Genomic DNA, 25,514 nt, shown 5'->3' with positions numbered 1-25,514 from the left:
GAAAGGAATTATTGCTATTCCATTCTTGCTATTGAAGTCGTAACTATTGAAATGACGTGCGAATGATAACACTGGTAAGCAAAAGAACATTGGAAAGAATATAAATAAGGGTGAACGCGGCTGATGTATGGGATGGCTAACTAAAAAATATAAGAAATTAAGAAGAAAAACCACTTCTGCTGAAATTTAAGAAAAGAATAAATAGTTTTATGCTATATTTTTGGAATAGATTTGGGTTAAAGGCCGTCTTCGTTGATGAAAGAGTGTATGAACAGAGCAACAAGGAGTAATCCTTCCATGACAAACACGAAAAAATAATGCATACGTTATAATGAAGAAATATGAACCCGTGGATTAAATACTCGATAGTAGAACTGAGTGTGCAGTCACGTAAAGCCAATCCCAGGATTGAAAGAATTAGCTAACGATTAAGAATATTAATTAATGAAATGGACCTATCGACGTATTTAAATTTTTGTTATATCCCACATTTATGAATACACCTTATTCTGAGCCACAAAAATTGGCAAAAAATCGTCGTACCCTTGATATTTTTAGAGGCTATACTCTAAAGTCAACTTCAAAAATGAAATATGGATTTATTCATTTGACGTATTTTCATCACAGAGCCACCTTTATTTGTTTACGAACAGAGAATTTGAAATGAAAGTGAGAGGAGTAAGATAACAACGGCAGGAATAATGCAAAACCTCCTTTCATGTTACGTGGCCAAGTCAGAAACAAATATGAATAGGGTTCCTTTTTCTTCTGAGGACTAACAAAACCAGGGCTATAACAAAAATTCTATTTGAATACAACCATAACTCTCTCGCTCAATCAGCCCTCTCTCTTGTCTTGCTCGAAAACATTTGCAATGCTAGAAAGTGAAGACGCATCGTAAGGTTTCTCGATCTTCCGTTGAGAGGTTCACTCTTTGGCGCCAAGAAAAAAATATTGAAGTAAAAGGACAATTGTGAAACAAAAAAATAATAAACGCCAAATAAATCTCGGCATGCGTTTAGCATACAATCCACGGGAAACTTCTGAGGGCCAGCGAATGAAAGAACTTGCTTACGACAGTCTCCATGCAACCTATTACCCACGCTACTTTGATACAAACCTTGAAAAAGGGAGGGATGAAAAAAAAACAATATTGGAGAAATGGACAATGCACACAGGAAAATAGGAGGCAATGTTGGATAGGTTGTCGTACAGATGCGCTTTTTTAGACGAGACGTCCTTGACGCACGCGATTGCTGGGAAGGAGGGAGGGGTGGAGAAATAGGGGGGGAGGATCTGTGGGAAGGGGTTTGGCGGGCGGGCGAGGAAAGATAAAAACGGATGAGAGAGAGGAGGGAAAAGATAGATAGAAAGATAGAGATGGATGCGAAGGGAAAAAAATGAATGACGCTCGACGGAACGGGGAAAGATTTCTTTATCCCCGCGAATGAAAGGCACAAGTCCAAGAGCTCGAGAACACAAAGTAGACCCCACCCACTCCTTCTCCCCGACCGTCCCGGTCTCCCTCCCACCCTTAACATCCACTCCTTCCTAGGCAAACGGCATCACTTTGCCCGCCTCACTCCCGTGTGAGAGCTCCCAAATCGAGAAAGATAGAATCGTACTCGAGACACAAACAAGAGGGGAGAAAAATCCCAGGAACCTGGATCTTAGGAACACAATCCCAATGACTGGCTCCTTTTCCTTCTATCCTTACACTCCCCCCCCCCCACATGAACGACTACCCAAGCCCCCATCCTTCCCCCTCTTCTCCTGCTCCTTCCCTCCCGCTGATCCCTCCCTGAGCAAACTTTTCTCCCTCCCCATTTCTTCGGCAAGCCTCCCTTTCCCTTCCTCTCTCACACAGTCAACCCCCTCTCGCTCCTGTCTTCCACCATTCCTACCAATCCATCTATTCGTGCAAAAAAACCTAAAATAAAGAATTCTCATCCGAGACTCACCATCCTTATTCACCCTTTTCTCTCGCTCTCTCTCTCTCTCACACACACACACACACACACACACACTGCTCACCCACTGCTTCGATTCAGCCACCCAATTGACATCCAAGGAAAACTCTCCTCCTTCGCTACTCCCCCTCGACAAACTCACCCAGCCCCACCCACTCAATGACCAACCATCCCACGGGCCAGCGTTCACCCTTCCCCTGCCTTACTTTCTCTCTCTCCCGCTCCGTTCTCCTACCCTTCGTGAATCCCCATTTCCCAATGGTGTGCTCATCTTTAAAACATCCGGCTCGGAGAAAAACTTACTCGAGGGGGATATGTGGGATAGATGGTTCCGGAGGTGGGGCTCGCGCGAGAAAATGCCTTTGTTTGGACCTCCTAAAAATACTAGAAAAGTTTTCGGGCGAAGGAAATACAGGGGGTTGGAGAGTTTCTGTGGGTGGAGTCAGTGAACGGGACGAGAATGGGAGGAGACTCGCCTTACGTCCTTCCTTCTCTCCCAGCTCGTCTCTTCCCTGCCTCGCACGTGATTATTCTCTCACCTCTGTCCATACACGGGGAATAATGGAAGTGGGAGATAAAGACGGAAGGAAAGTGAGCAGGGTAGAACTTAGGTGAATGGACGGGAAGAGAAAATTTATTATTTGAATTTTAAAAAGACGCAGAATGGGAAACAATTCAAGTAGATGAATCTCGACTTGTCTTGGGAATGATTTTCAAGCAAACGATTTAGATCGCCAAATAATTTTGCCTTAGTTCAGCCATGACGTACCATTAGTGTTGACAAAGATGAAAGTACTAGATTTAGTTTGATGGTTACTGTGAATTAATGATATTTCTTATGAAGACAAAAGTGTACACTGATAAGCTTATATTTAAAAAAATGACTCCTGTAATTCGTACTATCCTTAGGTGTAGAGTAAATTTACCAGTTAACCGAAACACGTCATTAGATGCCTAATAGAATTTTATTTGCGAACTATATTCACCGCATTTATTACTGTTCAGAATTTTTTAGTTCCTAAAAATTTCATTTATATTAATACATAATGCATACATTTAAAGAAATAGGTTAGTGCAGATTTTATCGAGACTTCGGGAATTTTTATTTTTCGTACGGGCCGAATTTTTTAACGTTGAACAGATATAATAGATTGAAAAATGGCAGCCTGCTAGATTGTAAAGAATTCTGTCCTTAACGTTTACGTACATGACATGATATTAAGGAAAATATTTTTCCGAACAATGAAGTATAATTCATATAAACTGGTAGCTTTAGGTGTTGCTTACTGGAAACGGTTCATACTGAGATAATAAACTTTCTATTTGCGAGAAACTGCTTATTAAAAGGTAAAAATTTTGAATTCAAAAGTCAAGTTTAGGTGCAGAATTCACAACATTTTTGTCTTATTCACCAGATTGTAAACATTAAATGAAAACGATGGAAAATTTTCCGCGCACTTTACTTGGACGGTGATTTTTGAGTCAAGATTTCGATCGAGTAATAAATAATTTTATGAGGAAATACGAAGTGCTTTTACCTCATCAGAATTTAAATCCTCATTATTTGGCACATTTCCAAATGATTTTACGGAATCATCACACGACTCCACCAAAAAAATCACACAATTCGGAAACGAAAGGACATAACAACACGGGAAGTTTCCAAGGAAGCAGGGCGAATTTTTCTATTTTCTTCGAAGACAGAGGAGTCTCAGCCGCTGACCGGAATGAGCAAAGAGAATAGGCGTGGGAGACAAAGGGCAAAAAACCCAAGCACGTGAAGAATAGACCTTGGGGAGAGGGAAGAAATTTGGAGTTCTTAAGGTGGTGTGGCGGTGACGAAAGTCCTTCAAAACGATCCGAATGGGGCCGTTCTTCCTCCATCTCCCCACTTCTTTGCCTCCTCTCTCTCTCTTCCTCTTCATCCACCACCCCTGTCCCGTTTTTGAGAGGGATAGAGGTGGAACGATCCCGGAAAACACATCGGGTAGGAAAATGAGACTTGGGAGAACTGGGACGGGAGAAGAATGTGGGGTGGGTTTGAAGGCGGGGAGAAGTAGGGAAAGAGTGAGATAGAGGCTTCTCGTTTGGAGCGTCTGAAGTCCCTTTTTACACACGTCACTCTCCCACTCCTCCCCATCCGTCCCAACTCTCCCACGGGGCGTCGGGAGAAGATACGGAAAGGAGGCGGCCTGTTTGAACAAGAACCGGAATGGAGTAGAATGCCACGGATGAGTTTGTGCAAGGAGAAAGGAAAGGAGAGTAAAAGTGGGAATGAGAGAGAGAGAGAGAGATAAAGATTGAGACGAGGAGAGATACGGGAATTTCTGGGATGACGTAAATGATGGGGAATTCAATTTATTTCGGGTGAAAAGTGAAGAGAATCGGACCCAACTCCCGGACTACGAAATTAAATGAAGTAAACATACCCTCTCCTCACACATCTAAACCCCCTGCAAACCTTTCGGGAGGCCAAGGGGTTCTGCGTCGTCGGATTGCCGTCGGCGAACGTGTCCGATGTTTAAGTCAAAAGGCAGAAGAGGAGAGGCCCTGGATTACGGAATTACACCTAGGGAAAGCACTAATGGGCACAATGTTTAGGCGTTTCCGTCAGAAAAGGCTGTGTGACCGCAAATTTTCTCGCACAAACATGTACAGGTGACCTCGGAAGAGGTCCGGTAAATTTTGGAATTAGATAGAATTTACCGCACCCGTAAGGGCAAGCATGAATTCACAAGCCTTAATCTTTAAAACTAGACCATTTGGTTCCAATGGAGAGTAAAAATTTACAATAATATTTTAACTCGCACAATTATACTTCACACACCATTAAATTATCACTATAGAAAATCGATAAAAGGTTTTCCAAGAAAAAAATATTTTTAAACTTTTCCCTATATTAATGTACTAATTTGTGATGATATTTTCGTGAAGATGTATACAATTATTTAGTTTTAACTGATATTAATTAAATTTAGATATGATTCCAAAAATTTCCACAGAGAGGAGAGTAAAGTTTAAGATTCATAGGTGAAATAAGAATCGCTTACTGAATGAAAAAATGTGATTGTGGCTAGCATTAATAAAACCGTTGATAATATTACTGGCACTGTAAAATAGCCTCAGGTGTCCACAAAAATGTTTTCTATACTAGACAATGGTTGGGCTATCATTAAAATACTAATGAAGACATAAATTCTAGACAAAACATACCACATAATTCCTTTGCGTAAATTTTTACAGCGGAACACATTAAAATTTCAAATTAGCCCCCAGAGAAGAGTTAAAAGGGACACTACAGGGATTAAGAGAATGTCGTTAAAAATTTTGCCATGAGCTATTAAATGAAATTTCAGCTCGCTAGCATAAAGACCCTTAATAACCAAGTCATTTAGGATACGGTGGAACAAAATGCCGAAAGTCCTTTGCCGCAGTTATGAGGACACGCAGACGGATTTAAAGATCTTCGCAGTTACTACGTTAAATTAGCTTACACATGGCATATAAAATTTAATTACGTACGAGATGAAGGTTAACACTTGGCCATTAACCGGTGAAGGCTTCATAACCGTATGTGGTGAAACAATCGCACAAAGAATTCCGGGAAGTGAAATGTGGACGCTACAAACTGCCGAATGTGAACCTCTTGCCCAGGAAGATTTCACAATTACCTCTAAGAGAGGATTTCAAGCTAATGAACGAGGTGATAACGAGATAAAACAACCAAGGAACAATTATAATCGGGTTGAAGGTCGACAAAATTCGATTCTAGCTAGATAAGAGGGCATTTTCTGGTGATTGAAGAGGGACACAATCGATCCACTTAAGTGTCCGGAACGTTTACCCTTGAGATTTATCGAAAATACGGGTGGTATACTCATGTGAAACAAAAGCGACCCGCACGCATTAATATAATGATTCGGGAATCAAGAGGACACAAACATAAGAGCCGAAGGAATCAACGGTGGAAGAACGCAACGCAATGCATATCAGCCCGAGGGAAGAGGTATTCTACTCGTTCATTTATCCAGTGGAAAGAAAGAGGAGCGAGAGGGGTTGGAGGGAAATTTAGGGGAGGGAGTAGGCTAGGAGGGTTCTGGAGGATGAGGGTTTGGAATGAATAGAAGGCGGGCATGAGAGTGACTGTGCGGGAGAAACGAGCGAAGGAGCAGGCGGGGTGGAGAGAGAAGTGGAGGGAGACGAGAATGGGATGAAGAGGCGGAGAGACGGGACGGTGGAGGGGGGGATGAACGGAATGAGAAAGGGACGCCGAAGGAGGGGGGGGTGGTCTTTGCAACGAGGGAGGGGGAGGAGGCATTGAGGGATGGAGGCTATATTTTCTGCGGATGATGGCAAAGGTGGAGCGGAGGGCAGAGAATAAAGGGGGTTCGTCCCCACTCGCCCCTTTCCCATTGACCCACATAATTTCAAAAGGGATGGATGGGGTCGCCGTGAGAGAGAGGGTGGGGAGAAGACGGAGCACATAGGTGGGAGGGTGAGTGCTGGAAGGGTTTTTGGGGAGGAACCACATTGGAGAGGGGGGCGGGAAGGGGGTATGGTTCCCGGAGGAGGGAGGGAGATGCAATTTTTTTTGGGAGGGCACTTCGGAGAGGGAGAGAGCGAGGTGGGTGGCGGCCACGCGGGGTGAGTTTCGGGGATGGAACACGTGACACCTGGGAGTTCCATTCGTCATCTCTCTACCCTAGCACCTGCGTGGAAAACAACGACGGGGTACGGAGAGATGAGGAGAGGTAGAGAGAGAGAGAGAGACAGGGGAGAAGACCCCTTCCCAAAGCATTCCAAAGCGTCCTTCATGTATCTTGTCTCCCCCTAACACTGCTCTAACTCTTGTGCCCATCTCTCTCACTCTCTCTCTTTCATTCTATCCCTCCAAACTGGTCCCGCTCTCTCCCTCGCCCGCAGCCTTCCCTTCGCTTTCCCCATGGTGCCCTATTTTGCTTCCGCTCTCCGAAATGTTCAAACTCTCTCTCTCTCTCGCGATCCCCAACCCTCTCCCATTAGACCGCTCCCCTTCCCCCACACTTGATCTTCGACCAATCTCTCATTCCTGGGTAGACCCCAGAGCTCTCTCCAGCGTTCGAGGGAAAACTGCTGAGAGAACGCCGCGGCGTCACCGTCGGCAATTGTTTCATTTTCGTTTTCAAGCGCTCCGAGATGTCTTTCTGCTTCCTTCTTCCTTCCCTCTTTCCACTCGAACTCACCCCCACTGTGACTATTTTTCTCGTCAGTGACGATCCGATCTTCCTACTTCCGCCGATTATTCCGCCATGTTCTCTTCCACTGTCCGCTAGCTGGTTCGTGTCATCGAAAATATATCCCATCATCGAATGCATTTTACCCGTCCGATGCTGAAGAATATTCACTTATCACTCTTCAGTCTTCTACTTCCTTTCAATCGGCAGGAGTCGGGGTTATCAGGATTTTCCGGTAACAAACTAATAGAAAATCATTTGAAATTGAATCGAGCTAAAGTACAGGTTTGACATTTCACTGGATTAATAATAGTCCAACTTTTATCAGCATCATCGTCACAGTGATTAACCTGAAGATTAATTTGATTAGTTGAAGTACTTTAAAAAACTCAGGGCTTTAATTTATAAATGATGTTAAAATTTAAGTTTATTTTCATCGGAGTTGGAATGCCATGCTAATTTATGGATTCATAAAAAAGGCAATTCAGTCCCCGGAGGTGACTAAACTCATCTTGCATTGCATAACATTTTTCTCAGTTCCGACTCGTACCTGTACAAATTGAAATATATTTATCGATTACAGCCAATAATTATTTAGTAATCATCATATAAGTAAAATCTATCATATTAATTAAACTGTAAATGCCACGAATTAAATTTACATACGTCCCTTTTTAGTCCAAGGATACAAGAGGTTAGTATTTTATTTATTTAGTCCTGTCATCCCTTTAGACGTTGAGAAATTTGTATATTCCAGAGTGTAGAAATGTCATTTTGAGCCAAATTTACCCAAAGCAAAAATATATTCGATTACGTATACCGATTTCATTTATTTCACCAAAAAAGAGACTCAAGTGAAAATGGTGCAATTTCAAAATTAAATGAACTCTAGCAGTTCTACCGACTGACCCAGATGAAGTGCTACACCATTTAATAAAAAATATGCACGATTTAAATAATAATATAAATTTCTTTATGTTCATTGTACAACATTTATACTATCTAATTTTGACATATGTATCATAGAATTGCCTATGAATGATAATTAAATTCTTCGTTATGTTCAATAGAGGATTTAACTGGCAAAAATAATATGAAATCCAAGATATCTTTCCTGAGGAAACTGCACTCAAATCATCAGTAAAATGTAATGATCTATAAATTTGCTGGATAGTTGAAGCATATTATTAACAAAATAAATATACGACAATATTTTGTGCTAATTACAATCCTAAGTTAAAAATATACTTATGTTAATCATAACAGTCATTTGCTATCTGTCATAAATGAATATAAAATTATAATGAAATGCGAAGATTTACATAGAAAAGATGCATGTTATATTCTAAGCTCTCTGTATGGTATCTATATTATTTTATATATTATTAAACGATTGCTACGTAAATCAGCATTCCAAAATAGATTATTTCCACACTTATATTTCTGGAAATGGATGATGAAAGCACATGTTTACAAGCAGGAAATGAACTATTTTAAATAACTTAAATAAGAAATCTATTCAGAATAGACGTCAAACGTGTTCAGTGGGTTCTATTGCTCATAGGAATGTAAGTATGTATACCAAAGATATGTAACGATTTCAAAACTCGACGCGGGATGAGGCGTAGTCTGAATATTCTTGCGGAAAGAATATCACGTAGATGTTTCGACTCTCGGATTGATCCACGAACGCCACTTTATCTTGGGGAACGAGGCCAACGCCACCACCCACCATCCTGTCCTCCCTTCCCTCCTCCTCCCCACACCACTTGCCAGGGGCCATCTTCTCCCTTTGTTTTCTTCTCGATCATTTCATTCTGCTCCCCTTATCCCAACCGCTCATCCACAAATCCCACACGGACACTCTCCCACCATTTCCTCCGTCCCCTATTTCCCCATTTCCATTCAATATATCCCGCCCGTAAGCATAAGTCATCCATCTCTCTTCTCATCCTCACCCTCTTTCCTATCTATCTATCTCTCTCTCTCTCTCCACGTCTTCCCAACTCCCTTTTCTTCTCGTTTCCAGCCACTAGTATCCTCTCGGTCGTCACGCCTCCGTGCGACACCGCAGTTCCTTTTTTTTCCTTTTCTCCCCTCCTTTCAATCAAACTGAAGCGATAACTTTCATATGGGAACAGAAAAGGTGGCACTAGGGTAAGCAGAAGAAAATTTCTACCAGGGCGGAAGGTCTCGCGTTTGATGCAACTTACGAGTTAAAGGTAATAACTACTCGCATCTGTGGAGTTTAACTTTTATCCGAAGGAGTTAAGACAGACAATTAGAGGCTATGGATACTTAGTGGTAAAATGTTAAAAAATGAATGCATATAATGATAAATACACGAAGACTGATACGAAGAAATGTTGAACAAATATTTCAAAGAGTGAGCGAAGAGATAAGGAAAAATACTTCCATTAGTTAGTGAAGGGAGAAGCGACAAGGAAGACACTCGAGAAAATATAAGGGGGAAGCTAATTGGACACGTCCTGAGGCATAAGATTTTACCTAAGGCCAAGTTGAAAGGAACCTTGGGCGCAAAGAACTACAGAGGGAGTCCAAGGATGAGAAACATGTATTGGAAGACGTAAGCGACGGAAGGAACTTTGAAGGAAAGAGGGTATTGGCAGGCAGTAACTTGGAGATCTGATGAAGGCTAATCACCAGATGGATTAACTCATGATGGTTATTCCCTCCTTCACGCACGCACACGTGATTCTTGTCACCTGGGAGCACGTGTCTCTTACCTTGGTTCGTCTCCAACCCAGCATTCGACACGTCCGAAATTCCACTCTAACACCCCTCTTGCACTTATCTTTGCTTGGCGATCGCGGAGGGTACGCCTTCCTCACACCCAACCCTTGGGAGAATATTTTTTACCGCAGCAGAACGCCCAAGACCCTGACATGTTTTCGTATCCCGATTCCTTTGCTCCCTCCATACAGAGTGTTCTTACCAACCCCACTCACTTGAAATGAAGACGAAAATGCAGAAATTACTTCCTTTCCATCTCTTATCAGCAGGACTTCCAGTAAAATAAGTAGGAGAATTTATACTGATGGCGTGATGCTATCGGTAAACACTCGTTTAACATAGTGAACATTTTGATAAAGAACGAACTTTCAGCTCATACTTTTTAGGGAAGCAATCAGATGAGAGCACATTCTGTCTTCTTGACTTTGAAAAATAAGTTGTGAATTACATGCATCCATGAATAAGAAATCAGCACCGAGGATGGATTTCCTCATCAATTCAGTCCGTAATCCTCTTTATCTATCATGAAATGTGTTATCGAATAGAGGAAAAGAGAGTCTAGAAAATGGAGTCCGTTGGAAATTCAAAATAAAGTACGTATGATATTACATAATTCACAGCATTGATAAATACAACGAATAATCATTTGTGATGTGCTGTTCCATATATTGCCAGCGGGTTCTCAAGTTTACCCCTGTAGAATATATCCCGACTTAAATTAAAATTGTTTTTTATAGAATTATGCATGAAATTAAAAAAATACAAATTGGCAAACCTGTGTGTAATTCATAATTTGAGAATGTATCTTCGATAAATTAAACCTTAACTCCTACCATTTGAGCTATTTATTACCAATCATCTATTCCAAATGATTTAATAATAAATACAATTAAAGAAATACATATAATTTACACAAAAATGGTAAAGTTTACTAGGCCGGAGCCTCTTTTTAAAATTGCAACAACATATTGATACTCCACTTACCGAAAGAAAATTCCTCCATATTTCGAGAAAATTTGTCACAAAATATTCAAGTACGTATTTATCCCTCCCCAATTTCCCAACTGTCCTACCCAAATCACTAATTCCATATATACAAGTCATTTATCTTCCTCCGGGACAAACTTCTACGGTTTAATTTCCTCCAAACTCGAATTTTCTTGAGGCCATCGTTGAGCGAAAAGCTGGAATTCCATTTCTGAAGGATGTAGCGCACTGTAAAATTTAAAGCTTAACTCCCAAAAATAACTTCTTCGGCGCTCTCGAGCCGGTGGAGATGCCTTATAAATCGATGAGATCATATTTAGGTATTGATTTGGAGCAGTTGACAGGGAAGTCTCCCCTGGCTCTTGGCATAGAGATGCTCAGGTTGGCCTTGATATCACGAGTGCCGTCGTCCCAGCTGCTCGACAGACCCGTCCATTTTGGTAACACGTAAACAATTGTGTCAAGGTACATGGTTCTGACCTCCAAATCTATTCTCGTCGAGTATATTACCCAAAGAGAGCTTGCTCAAAAAATTAACTAAGAAGGGTTTAACGCTCAAGACAAACACATTTTTTTGTTGAGTTGAGAACTGCGAAAGACACGGAAGGACACTCTCTGGAAAAGGCATTCGAACTTCATAGAAGTACCGACCGCTCTTACGTCCTGCAAGTTCTTTCTTGTTTTCTATAACTGATCTATTCGAGTATTTACCCCTCAACCTTCCTCGTTGGAAAACCGAAAGGAAAATTACTTAAAGCTTTACTCTTATTATTTTATTGACTAAGTTACTACGCTTCGAGATGTGCACAATATCTCCAGTTTTTCTTTTCCGTAGAGTGCTCGGAGGGTTCTTTTCCTCCTTTATTCTTTCATACACTTTTTTTCCTCATTTCTCATTTTATCGGTACATTTTATCTTTGGACGCCGCCTCTTGCACTACTTTTCCAGATCTTCCATTCATTCCTAGTCGGTTCACCCAAAGGTTCCTGTCCCTGATCCATAGAGAGACTTCCATGCTCCACACGAATGTCTGATCGCGCTTCTTCCTGGACTGAGGTCGCGCATTCTTCCAAGCACCATGGCTTCCTCTTCATCTTGAGCGTCTTCTTTGCTGAAACTTATCTGCGTTTCATACGCATCCAAAGTTTTACATCCCATGTTAAACTGTTTCCAAGTTAGGTAAAAGGTTCTGCTAAGAATTTCTCACTTAGAAGCTCAACACTTGTCTTGACCCTGCGGTGTCTAGTTTACGGGACTTCAGCTTTCTTTTTATTGATTTTATGTATTCTTGAAGTACTTGATCCACGACGTTGAAGAATATGTCTGTAGGTTTTTTTTGGCAGATTGGGCACCTGAGTGGTATTTCTGTCAACCGTTTAACTATTACTAAATTGAGAATTATTCCTAGTAGTTTAAACCATTTTATTGGTTGAATCCCAGAGAAATTGGGTATTTTAACTTTGAAAGAGGGAGTATAATATAAATCCGGTGGCGCAATTCATACCAGATTACATATTTTTCTGTTCCTGAGCCCATCACATGTATATATTTCCCATTTGGCCAGAGATGGAATGAAGTTTTGTCTCCTCAGCACCAGGGAAATATTTCATTTTTGGCAACCCCTGCCTCCACTTCCTCACACTCCGACCTCTTCCACTTTAGACCCTCCAGTGCCCGAGAGGTTTATGACTGCTTTTTCCCCTTCATTGTAAGCCACACTATCTTTCTCTATTCTTCGCATATTCGGACCGTGTAAATCAAGTGGGCCGTATCCCGCGCACTTGCACAGCTACGCGTTTAGGTGCCAAATCGATGTTATGGATATTTTTTCGTTCGCACATGCCTTTGTTCTTGGCAGGAGTGCTCTTTGGATAAACTAATGGAGTTTTGTATCCGTAAAGTCACGATATTGGATTTCTGTGAGCCGCTGCCTGAAACCGAGTCGAAAAAAATTATGGGTTGAGGACTTAGGTAATATTTTTTTTGTATCGTTGAAGACGTAAAATCGAAAATAAATCAGAGATCTGTATTACTCTGTCCTATATTTCAGTTTTTCAAATAAGCATTTAGCTCCTAACCTAAATTTGAAATAGCGCTAACACTAGATATATATCGTGAGATAAAGAAAAAGAGTCCGATGATATTGGAAAAAATTCTCTTAAGTTTTAAGTTAGAATATAAATACGTCGTGAGCTTCAGAAAAAAAACATTTCCCTCGTAAAAATGAATACTTAATACGATGGTGCCCGGGAACTCTTTGGAAAATACAGTGTGGATGTATGAAATAGTAAATTCTGTTCCGATACTTCGAAGGAACTTTCATGAATCACAATCCATGCCGAGAAAACTTTTCTGCTGTCATTGCCAATTCCTCGTCTCGGCGCCACGGGAATCCCATATGTGCTGCGAACTCTGAGCATTACGTAACGCCCGATTTTATTTCTACCTTTTCAGGATAAAAATTCGTCTCGGACCATTTCGACGGGAAACGCCGATTTTGTAAATCCGCGTAATTACGTGAATGGATTCCCTCCTGAATTAATCATTGATATAAATTCGGTGTAAGAGATAATTAAATTGGAGACTCAGTGTTGATTCGCAACATGCCGTTAACAAGAATTATTCTATACGAATTTTAAGTTGACACGATTATTCATTTAATGTTATCACGAATGTTAAATTACAAACCGGAGCGGGAATTATGGCAGTTTTGAAAATATTCTTCTCGTAGGCTCTTAGATGATCAACTATATACGCAACCAACACCCTTCAGAAATAAGAAGAAATGAATTGCTAATGGCGCACTCCTATTCCAGCAATAATGCAAACAAGATTGAAACCTCTGGCACGTAACGGATTTTAATTTCTCGACAAATCCTACCCACTGCCATCTAGCCATACCAACTTGAATTATTCCCTACATCACACGTGCGTATTACACCCAGCATCTCCATGTATCCTTATTCTAATACAATAGTCGTCTTATCAAGCTCAGATTTTCTCTTTCTGATCACAATCCAGGGTTTCTGCGAGACACGGAATTAAAGCGAAGGTCGCATCTGGAGGGAAGCCAATTCGGAGGGGACTCGTAAGGGATCGATAGAGGAGGAGGAAGGGTTTGGGAGGGAAGGGAAGGGGCCTCTGGGGGGAGGAAGAGGACGGTGTGGGGGAGGTGGGTAGAGTGGAAGGATACGAGGGGGAGGTGTGGAGGAATAGAAACCCTCGAGCATAAGCAGGGAAATGAAAAAGGAAACTTGAACGGTTGGGGGAGGGAGAGAGCCGGGTAGCAGGGGCAACGAGGAATCTTCGGAGACTCGAGCTTGTGATAGTGAAGGGAAGACATGGATGCAGGAGAGCAGTATGGCGTTCATCCCTCCGCTGGAGCATAAAAAGAATGGTATTGGATGAGGGAACCGTTTCGAGAAATTGAAAACGTTGACCATTTAATTAATGATAGAGGCGTCCTGTAGCGTGAAACATCACTATCTCGAGGACATGGTGCATTTACTTTTACGCTCTCATAAAAATAAAAAACAAATCGCCGTCAACGAGATGTTTAAAAGCACAAAGAATGCCAATTAACAATTTTTAAATTGATCCACAGCAGTAATCTCAACAAAAATAATCCTAGGGACATTTTCTACTAGAATTATTTGTTTTTCTATTCGATTTTTACTAGAAAACCCTATTACGAGGTAATATTCTCGTAATGTGACCGCTCTCCAAAAAACTTTGAGAAGAATGAGATTCATAGAAATAATTGGTATTTTGGGCCAGCATCAGTGTGTAGCTATAGGCAATTGTTAAATATGCGACGAAATGCCGATTAATTCAGTTGGACAACATACCAACCACTGCGTGGCATAATCCAACTAGCAAAAAAGCTCCCAATGAATAGGATTTTAAAATTTCCTTTACAAGGTTCAGCCTTTCAGACTAATCTACGGTCAGGTCTATAAAAACCAATAATCATGTTTTTATAAGAAGTTGTTCAAAATACTGGCAATATATATATTTGTATCAACATCTGCATGCAGAGAATGCCAAAATTTACGGGTGAGAACAAATGATTTTCCTCCTATTACAGGTATTTGCACAAAGTACTTCCTTTATAAACAGAATAATGCACGATTGACAGAGTGTCAGGTAATCTTCCAAGTATTGATGCTAAACACTATATGGTTTATTTACATAATCAGTAGAGGAAAATTTAATTTGTTTGATAATAGTTCCCAAATTTCTATACATTGAAATCAAAATAACAACTAAAGCGAAGAGCAGATTCCAAGTTATTAAAATATAAATGGATATATGATTGACGCCGTTTTTGTGCAAATTATGTTAACTACACTAAAGAGAGAAATCATACTGTTAATGGGCAAGATTATAAATACAAAATACGAAGAAAAGATCATTTAATTTCAAATTGACTCCAGTAAATTTGTTTCTAACCTCGAAGGAAAAATATATTTTGTTAGCATTAATTTAAGAGTCAGAAAATTTTTATAAAATAAACGAGATAGGAATTTTAATAAATGCTTAATCGTTTATATACATGTTCCTCTACCAATCAACGAATATAGGCACTATTTCCGGAGGGAAGGTAATTGTGAGCTACGCTCCCGTCTCGGTCCCCTATGGCTCCTGCCTTTCAATCAATATCCATATACACGTTCATATCCGTACGTGCGGGACTCATCACTCCTCTAATTCTCCCTCGTCTAATCCGCGCGACAGATCTCCTTGGAGAAACGATTTGTTTCCTTTCCCCCTGACTCCAAAGACGATCTATTTGTCTTTGTTAGACAATGCCACAGCTTGCTCCTCGGAAATGAGTTTCTCACTCACACTCGCACACGTACTCTTACAGACACACAATTCCATTTGACAAATGACTGATGACGGTATGTGGGAGGTTGTAAAAGAGAATGGCGAATATCGAAGGAAATTCGATTGTATTCGCTGGGTATTTCAGCAAATGGCAGGTCGTGCAACGGGCAGCTGAAGAAGGGTAAGGGAGATGGATTATTTGTTATTTGGAGCAGTTAAGACGTCCCTATACGGCTGCGATATTTATTCTTACGCCAAATCATCCCCATTGTGCCCCAGCGGTCTAATAAATGTGCGCTTTTTCCCATGAAAATCAATCTCAGTGTTAAAGATTATCTCGGATATTACAACAATGACCAAGGTACATGGTACTACATGCTCACCAAAAGCCCCCATTTGTTGTATGAAATTGGGAAGTAAGAGATAATTCATATATTTTTTGAAAAATAATTACACCATTTGAGTTAAGAAATGAGTTTCCGAGGTAGCTGTAAGAACCACAACATGAGATAGGGGAATTCTGAAGCTTAAAATAGCAGCTATTTGAGTGATGTTTTCCCAAAAAAATGCAGTTTTAAAATATAAAATGTTTCATTGTAACTAGATGAGATTGGATGGAGCTTAATTCCAGAATGTACCAAGAGTGAAATTTTCCGAAAATCAAACCAAGACTGGATACGATATATTTAGCATTGAATCTGGTTATATTTATGCCAACAAGTAAAATTAGGGTATAATATAATTATATACTAATATAATATACGGAAATTAGATTTCCTTTATAGTTGATTGTTTTATTACCGAATGCACTATTTCTAATTTAAACTTACGGTATTATTCAACAAGAAATTAATGATCCACGGGTAATTTATAGCATTCAAAAAATGAAACTGCGCTCAAGCCCAACTGGCTTCAACCATTTCAATTTTCAAGCGATTAAACGTATTTTCTGTCACTTGAAATATATATATTTTTAATTAAAATTCAAGAAGACAAATTGAAGAACAGTCATATGTGAAACAAACAGAAGAGATTAGAAAAAATAATAATGTCAGTACACCTTGTGACATTTGACATGACTGTGTCATGCCTTAAAAAAAAACATTTCAAAATTCTGATTCTGTGGGGACAAGATGACCTTGCTTATGAGACTCGTTCTCTACCAACACGCCACACACTTCAACCCGCAGAATCAAAATAAATGTTAGTTTTTCCATGCTATTCGACATCAATTGAGTGCATGAAATTTTTCCTAATCCTTGCATCGGAAGAAAACCTAAATGGTTGACATGCACGAGGGTGTATTACTCGTGAGTAAATACGGTACGTGCTGCATTTCAACTGCATATTTGTATTTATCCCTACCAACTACTTTTCGCTGGGATACTCGGCCTACTACACGCAGAGAAATCGCTCGTTTATATTTTTAGATTGGCGCGCCTCAAAATGAGACCCGTTCCCCTGTGTGAACACGGATCTTCTTTGTCAGCCATTCGAACCCACATATATCCAACTTGACACCTTTTGAATGTCTTAACAGCGGCCGTGAGATACGAGACGCCGTGCGGCGCCTCGCCGTGGGCGTGGGAGGAGGCCAATGGTGGTGGAGTCCGCCTGGGCAGGAAGGATGAAGGAGGCGGGGTTGGGAGGGAGAAATGCAGGGAGGATAGACAAGGAAGAGCGGATGGGAAGGGGGAGGAGGCTCTGTTTGGAGAGAGGCTTCCTCCTCCGAGCGGCCGAATGAGGAAAAGAGTGAGGGTTGAAAAGTCTTGATGCGGGACGAGGGAAAGAGGAAGTTTCCTCTTTTTTTTAGCAGGATGGAGAGAGGGACCGGAGCAAAAGATTGAAAAAAATAGCCCACGGCCCCGTGGAGTGTGTGAGATATGGAAGAGAGGGGATTGTTAGGAAAGGGGTGACTCGAAATACAGTCCATCGATAATGAATATAAAGGAATGTGAGCACTATAGCTTCCTTATGACCTGAGTTTCCCTTTAAATCAGACTCAGATTTAGTGCAAGGAGTACCATTTCATCATTGCCACATCCTTTTCTAACAAACTGGGGTGAAAAAATGATTGAAGAGATACCTGTTAGGCGTCTTCAATTTTCACCTTGCGTTACAGTGTGAAACATTTGATTTTAATTTTACTTTGGCTTAACTAGGCACAAAAATCCTTCCGAGCGGATACGCGGAGAAATAACTGATATTGTACTCAAATTAAAGAGCATTTTCTATGAAAGGCAATTACATAACCAGAAAAACGCATTTCACTGTTATAATGAAAAAAACACCAAACGACTATCTCCAAAGTATTTTTTTTTAAAGTCTTTAAACTAAACAGGAAATCTAGTTCTATGCTAGAGGCGGAGTAACTTGGGGGGTACAGTGTTTGACGACTGACTGGAGGACTATAGATTCAACTGGGTGGAGCCTCCCAAGTGACAGTTACCTATTAAACCTAAAAATTTTCCTCGAAACCGCAGGTGATACGAAATGTACTTCCCTTCATATGTTGGGTGCATGAATTTTATATTATGCCGCTGATCTTAGTAACATACCGTAATATCTAACCAAACTTCAGGATGAAGGCCAGTCACAGGTAAGTTGTAAATGAAAACCAATAACTGATCTAAATATTTTGTCTATACTTTTTACTTACAAATACTATGGCATCGTTGAAAAAACATTCATTTACCTGTGTAACTCTAAGTAATTCATTTGAGATATTTATTCCAAGTGCCTTATAATGCTTTATAACCTTATCTAGTGATTCATGAACTACGCTCTTCTAAGACGCGTGGCATTTCCTGTCCATAACACGTGAGGGTAACGTAATTGGCCTGAAATAATGATAATTTCAAGCACCTATTTACCGTTCCTCTGTTAATTATTACAATCCACGCACTCCATACAACACACAAGTTAATTGATTTACGGATATCATTTAAATTCATCGCCTCATGACGGACTCCAGAAAATTAGGCAGGACTGAGGATATATATCCCCGATATTTAAGTGAGGTAATGTAGGCCCATAATCATTTAAGTCTTTTATCTCTGAAGGACTCTATGGGGTAGTCTTCGTCAAAATTTTCCATATTTCCATTAACATTTAACGAAGTCATCCGCTAATGTGGATTTAAATGCAACCATTTCAGAGTGCAATGCAACAATTCAAGGTAAATGATTTTTACACTCTGAAATATTCACATTTTCCATGATTTATAAATGGAAATCTCATCGTCATTCGGATTGGGGAGACGACTATAAATGCATACTGGTTTTTATTCAGCTTGCAACGCGTGGGACAATAATGAAATATTTCCTCTTCTTTCGAACACATATGAGTCTGAGTCACAAAACCTTACAACGAGAAGTATTTGATTGCAAATATTAGGCGGAATGGGATTCAAATATTGTTTAATATCCAAAATCACTCTCAGAATAAACGTAATTTTGGCCCAGGAATACATGCAGATGTAGATTAAATACAGTTTATGCTAATAATGTGCACGATGATGATAGGTTGAGTACACCAATATCAACGGGAGAATATCAAAATGAGATGACAAGATATAAAAACAGCCAAAAAACCTAAATGAAAGCTTTATCTGCAAGAATAGATACATCTTTACATGCCTTGCATTAAATCTCCGACGAATTAATCCCCAGAATGATTCAGAATAAATTGAATTATTTGTCTCAATGTACAATTGATTTACATCTTCAGCTTGGATCAAATAATATATTCACAAGTGGTCTGACGTAGGCACAAAAGAAAAAAAAATATTTCGATGCGAGTGCCAATACCGCAAAGTGGACTCATCTTAACGCTCCGGTGCTTCCAACTTTCCGTCTTCGTCTTCCCGAAACACATTCAAGACGCCATTCTCAAGTGACTACAATTTTTTGACCCGGACAATTATATTTTTATCGTCCTCGGCAACGGAGGCGTTTGTATGGCTTGCACGCTCATTCGCACTCGTTCCTGGAGCTCGCAGCCCCGCCGCGTAAAAAAACATTACGTGAGCTGGGACGAGGAAGAGGAAAGAGGAAGGGAGGTGAGTGGGAGGGGACTGCAGGCTCCGTGAGTGCCTCTCGAAAGCGTGAGACGGCATAACCCGAGAGAGAGAGAGAGAGAGAGAGAGAGAGAGAGAGAGAGAGAGAGAGAGAGAGAGAGAGAGAGAGAGAGAGAGAGAGAGAGAGAAAGAGAGTGACCCAATTCACACGCAAAAGCATCTCAGGGAGAGAGAGAGGAGAGGGAGACGAAGGGGACCGGGGGATAATGATAAAATGAAATCTCGGGGTTGAAAAGCGATGGGATGGTGGAAAGGGAAACTAAGGAAGGGGCGAGGATGGACGCGGCATGCGACGACGCTGTGAGTGTCGTGGGGAGAGAACGAAAACGAATGGGACGGGAGGAGAAAACGTCGCGGGGTGGATGGTGTGTGGATTGTAGGGGTGCCGGTGATGTAGTGGGATACCGGAAGGGAGAGGGGAAACGCCCGTGAGGAGTCCGCCGCTGCGACATATTTACACACGTCGCGTGGGCATGTCTTGGGAAAGAGGGGGTTGCGAGGGCGGTAGGAGGTGACGAAGTGAGAAAGTGCCACCTGGACGCGACGACGGAGGAGATCTTTCACGGGGAGGGGTGCTAAATGGGGAGGGGAGGTGGGTGGGCTTGAGGAGCAGTCCTCAAGACTCCTCGAGTTACAGTTGTAGCACTACGGCGTGGCGCTTTCGCTGTCGCGCGCCTCACGGTCTACGAAGGAAGACGCTTGCTTCCCCTCCCATCTCGACATCCGCGATTTAATTTCCACACTGCTCCTCCTCCAGCGATTAACTAGGAAGACTAAGTCCCCGAAGGGGCACACTTCAACCAAATTCAATTTACCCTTTAGTGGAAAATTTTGCCATGCTCCCAGCGCAGTCCATTTCAGAGCTCAAAATATGCATCCAAGAGCCATTCGCACTCAACAGCAATTATGAGTAAGAAAAAAAACAGCTTAAAAACAATACTCGAACGTTTCCAGAAAAAAATAAACGGGGCAGACTATTTCTTCCACCTAGATAGTGAGGATATTTCTGGTATTCATGATATTGGACTTGATTTCAAAGGACAGACATGCCAGGGGAATCATCATATAAAATAAATCGGAAAAACTGTGGCACCTCAATAATTCTACTGGACGCCGAAGATTTCACAGGGAATCGAAAAAATTGTGACATTATTTGAAAGCTGTTGATAGTACAATATTTCGCATCTGTGACAACCTAACAACGACTTTATTGTTAACTGATACTAAAGCTACTGCTATCGAGTTAAACAAAAAATAATCCACCCTAGAATCAGTCCGTAGCCTTGTAGTGAAAAAGACATGGCGAGGTATAAAGCAATGGGAAGCGCTATGAGCCGCAAAAAATCGCTAAAAAGTTTCAAAATCTCATTGCACGCCTAACTATTAGCAAGAACGATTTTGATGATTAAAAATATCACAGTTTCTTGTCAAGATCCCTAATATGATGAAAACGAAAAATTTAAATAAGTGCCGGATATTAATTCTGGATGAGAATAACATTCTTTCTCTCCAGTGATTTAGAGAAAGGAGAGTAATCCCGATTTTTCTCCAGTTTGGATGATTATTTCAGATCCAAATATCACGTTTGTATATGAGCTACTTTTACTGATTTTCCAGCGATATTGCGCATTAAAGCAAGCAATTTGAACTAGAGGGTATACTATCCTCAAATTAAGGTTTATGGACGTAACAAAGCAAGAAATGAGACCGATTCCCGTGACGTCGTTCGCCAACGAGGAAAAGAGCACAAGAGGAATCACGAAAGTAACGTTCGTCCTTCATTGTTTACTGCAGAGCGAAAGAGTGCTCAAACATACATACATACTTGTAGGTTATGCCAAAAAAAGTACACAAATGGGACGAAAAAAGAAAGGAAACGCGTGAGATGTGCATAAGATAATTTTTATGACCAATGAAAACATACGATACCTCAGAATTCTTTTTCAAAAAAAGGATCCATTCAATATATTTTCAGCAAATGATTACTTACAAAAAATAACGAGACAAGTCATCTCTAGAATGCCTCTCTCGGTATTAATGGTGAATAAATACCTAGTGCTACCTTAATAGGAAGTGTTACCGCAGCGAAAGCATCAGTGTTTAGGTGGTAACAGGGACTAGATACTCTCTCTCTCTCACCCCAATAAAAAGGTATTAAATAAATAGATAAATAATAGGTATGCCCCTCCTGAAGACTTTCCTTAAAATACCTTTCATGATACCCGAAACATATGCACTCATATTTTCCTAGTGAAAAGATAATCGGCCTAATGCACCAGCCTTCTGTAAGCAAAGCATAGAGATACTTGAAATTTGACTAATTTCTCGCAGTTAGACATAAAATATACAGCAACATTGGACCTCGTACAATTTTAACGAGGAGTACGCGGCATTCGGTATTGAAAACTACAGAGATTAAAGCATCACGTCCCCGAAAGCACCCAAGAGATTAGCGCCACGGGAATAATTCATTCAGTATCCACATATTTTCAGTTGCGACTGTTAACTTCTGACCACTTTTTTGCGATGAGCATCCACTCGTGTGAAATATTAAACAACCCGCGCCGATATGACCGAGGCCTAACCGATGAAATCATAATGCGCCACCAAGATGAATAAAATAAAAGAGAAAGTAATAGGAGAGGGAGGAGGAGGGGGGGAGGAAATCATTTGCGCGAAAAACTAAAAACGAGACAAACAACAACACAACACCGACGTCAACAAACTTCGCGGGTGAGGCTGGCGGATGGGAATTCGCATCGAGGACGATCGGGGAACCGTACCACCGGAAAGATATCCCTGCATCCACACCCCCCCTCCCCATCCCCCCCTACTGCCGCCTTCCCCTCCTCGAATGCAACTTTAAACAAGGCTGTCATTCAGCACGGGGAGGAGGCCGAAGCGCATATCAAAAATTCAACGCGGACTCCCGCCACACACATAAACAAGGATGATAGCTCTCTGATGGGGGGAGGGAGAGTATAGAGGGAGGGGGGGCGGCAAAGGGAGGGAGGGAACGCGCGGGGGTGGTAGAGGAGGAGAAGGAGGAGGTGGTAGAGGGAGAAGGGGGAGAAAGAGGGAAGGAAACAATTAGCGTTTAGGGGATAATTGGCCCCGTTCCATCACGCCGAAAAATCACCCACACAACCGCGCCTTCCGCCCGCCGCAAACGCTCCCGGACCGCGGGGAAAGACACACACTCACACACACCCACACAAATACGCCTCCCGCGGTGCACACGCCCGCTGTGCACGGTTTAACAATCGCCCCGCGGGCACTGCCACGCCCACCCCCGCCTCATCAAAATTGCATTCATAAACTGCGCTCGATGGGCGAGTTCCCGGTGAAGGTGGACGAAGCGGGGTGGGGGAGTGGGTAGAGAATTAAAAAAAAATAAATAAATAAAAGAAAGAAAGAGGAGGATAAACCGTCCCATTCTCTCCACCACTCCCTCATCCTCTCACGAAACCAAACCCCGTCCTTCTCTTTCGCGACACCGCACATTACCTGACGGTTGGGAGTCATAAGTAGGGCGGTCGGTTCGGGGACGGAGTGGGAGCACTGCGAGGGAGGGAGTTCAGGGGTGGGAAAGGAAGGGATGGGGATGGAGAGGGAGGTCTTGCCTGCCGGCTCGCAAGCATTCGAGATGCATCCGGAAGGACGACGGGTTGAGGGGAAGGGGAATGTGCGGGGTTAAAGGCTGACGGGGGAATGAGGAGACGACGAGGAGAGAGGACGAGCGAGAGAGACTTGTACATCGGTCGGGAGTGGAGGGGTAGCGGCATTGAATCGGAAGGGCTCTAAAGTCCTCTTTTTACAGGGAGGTTATCCGGGCGTGTCGCGGCCGAATCACGGGGACCGAAAGGTCCCGAACGACATTCCGTCCGAGAAAAACCTCCGATTCCGACTTGTGTGAGCACTCCTCTTGCAGTGATGCCACCCGGAAAGAATCGAACGCGACGTATTGGAAGTGCTTATCGTAATTGTTTTCATCCTCGCCGTTATAAGCCAACAATATCGCTCCAACTTGGGGCACATACGAGACTTCTATACGGAATCTGAGCACTTAATTCCAGATTCCGTTCACATTTTTGCTATGCTGCTGCCTATTATTGCCTCGCTATCAGTGGGCGCTCCAGCTCTTTCTTTTATCAACGTATATGACAACACAAGATGACTTAAACATTCGCAGATATCAATACTCTTTGGTGGATTGTGCGCCCACCATGGAATAACCTACACCCAATTGCTATATCATCATCTTACTAGCTGTACACATATTTATTGTCTAAGATTCTTGTGTCTCAAGCTTCGCCTTTATAGTGCAAACCTTTGCCTCTTCAGCGTCTGCCGCAGCCGCTTTATTACATTAGTATTAGTGACTATGTTCACGCGACAGCAATATAAATACATATATGAGTCGGTCTTTGCCGGCCTTGATGGTTGGGACGTAATTTCCTCGCCTGCTAATCCAGAAATCGTGGGTACGAGCCCCGCCTAGGTGAGTTCTATGCACTCCGCATAGGGCTTCGGTGTTAACGATTTTAGCCTTTGCCAATTGTAATTCAATGTTAAGTGGAGGTGGCGTAATGGTCATGATTCCGCCGTATTTATAATGATATCGTTATCACAAGTTGCACGAGAACTTTCCCATATTAAATGGCTTTTAAATACATTAGTCCTGGAATCAGCGCAGGAAACTATGGAACCAAATTTGGGACTTGAAGTAGAAACATCTCCAATTCAATCTCAATTTCTGCAGTGAATCCAAAGTATTCAATGATATTTCATGCATATTCATAACTTAGTCGGTTTGATTCACCTCGAGACTCGAGCATGCATGTTAGGAAGCCGTAGAATATTACGAATCACTGTCGAGCGGTACCTAATCCCTCTACCCCCACGCGCTCAGCGGATGAAAATGTATTTTCGAATCCTAGACAGGGAATATAAATTTTAATAGTATCTTATACTCACTCACTCATCTCTATCTCGGCTCACTTAAATGAAACCCTTCAGGATTATCCGTGCTTAGAGATAATGCATAACATGACGTAAAAATTGGGAAATCAAGGTGTAATACAGATAAGATTGCCACTCTCTCGTTCCCACGTCCATTTGTAGTGGTGGGAAATGGATGGTTGGTATAGTTGGGCGTAGAAGTAAAGGTGAATAGTTGGTCGGAGTACCACAGCAGCCGGCCGGTCACGGATCTAATAAGGTGCCTCCAATTACGTGAATATTTTCTCCTCACAAAGATCGCTCGGAATAATCTGGGGAGAGGGTACCTAGAGGGCTTGGTGAGGCGTGACTAGTGCACTGGTCTCCCAACCCGAGGCTCGAATTATTACAGCGACAGGATTTTTCAGTGGCGCCACGATCCCTGATTGGGTTGCTAATTTGAGAGCACTTTAAGTGAGTACCGTCCGTCGGATGGGGCGCTAAAACTGTGGACCATTTTGTGCCTTTAGTTAATAGTAGGACAAATGCTGACGCCAAGTTTCTCTCCACCCCTACCCACTTCATGAGAATCCTAACCCTACCAAATTACCTTCCAATTGCTAAAATTTTTAGGTCGCCACCCCCAATAACTAGCTTAGATGGCCACCCCAAGTCAGGGGTGGCCATCTGAGCTCTCTTCATAGCACTCGAAATGACTTTCAAGGACTAATTTAAGGGGAT

At 41.8% G+C, this 25,514-nt stretch overlaps 1 protein-coding gene across 1 annotated transcript in view; it reads right to left on the bottom strand.

Annotated features, from left to right (window-relative positions):
• Window positions 1-25,514, bottom strand: part of Camta (Calmodulin-binding transcription activator) — a 1,815,113-nt gene that overhangs the window by 371,947 nt on the left and 1,417,652 nt on the right. The window lies entirely within an intron of this gene.

The sequence above is a fragment of the Hetaerina americana genome, unplaced genomic scaffold (assembly GCF_022747635.1).
Source record: "Hetaerina americana unplaced genomic scaffold, ioHetAmer1.1.p SCAF_4, whole genome shotgun sequence".
Classification (NCBI taxonomy): Eukaryota; Metazoa; Arthropoda; class Insecta; order Odonata; family Calopterygidae; genus Hetaerina; species Hetaerina americana.
The sequence above is the reverse complement of the archived record's forward strand: the minus strand, read 5'-3'. Positions and strand labels throughout refer to the sequence as shown.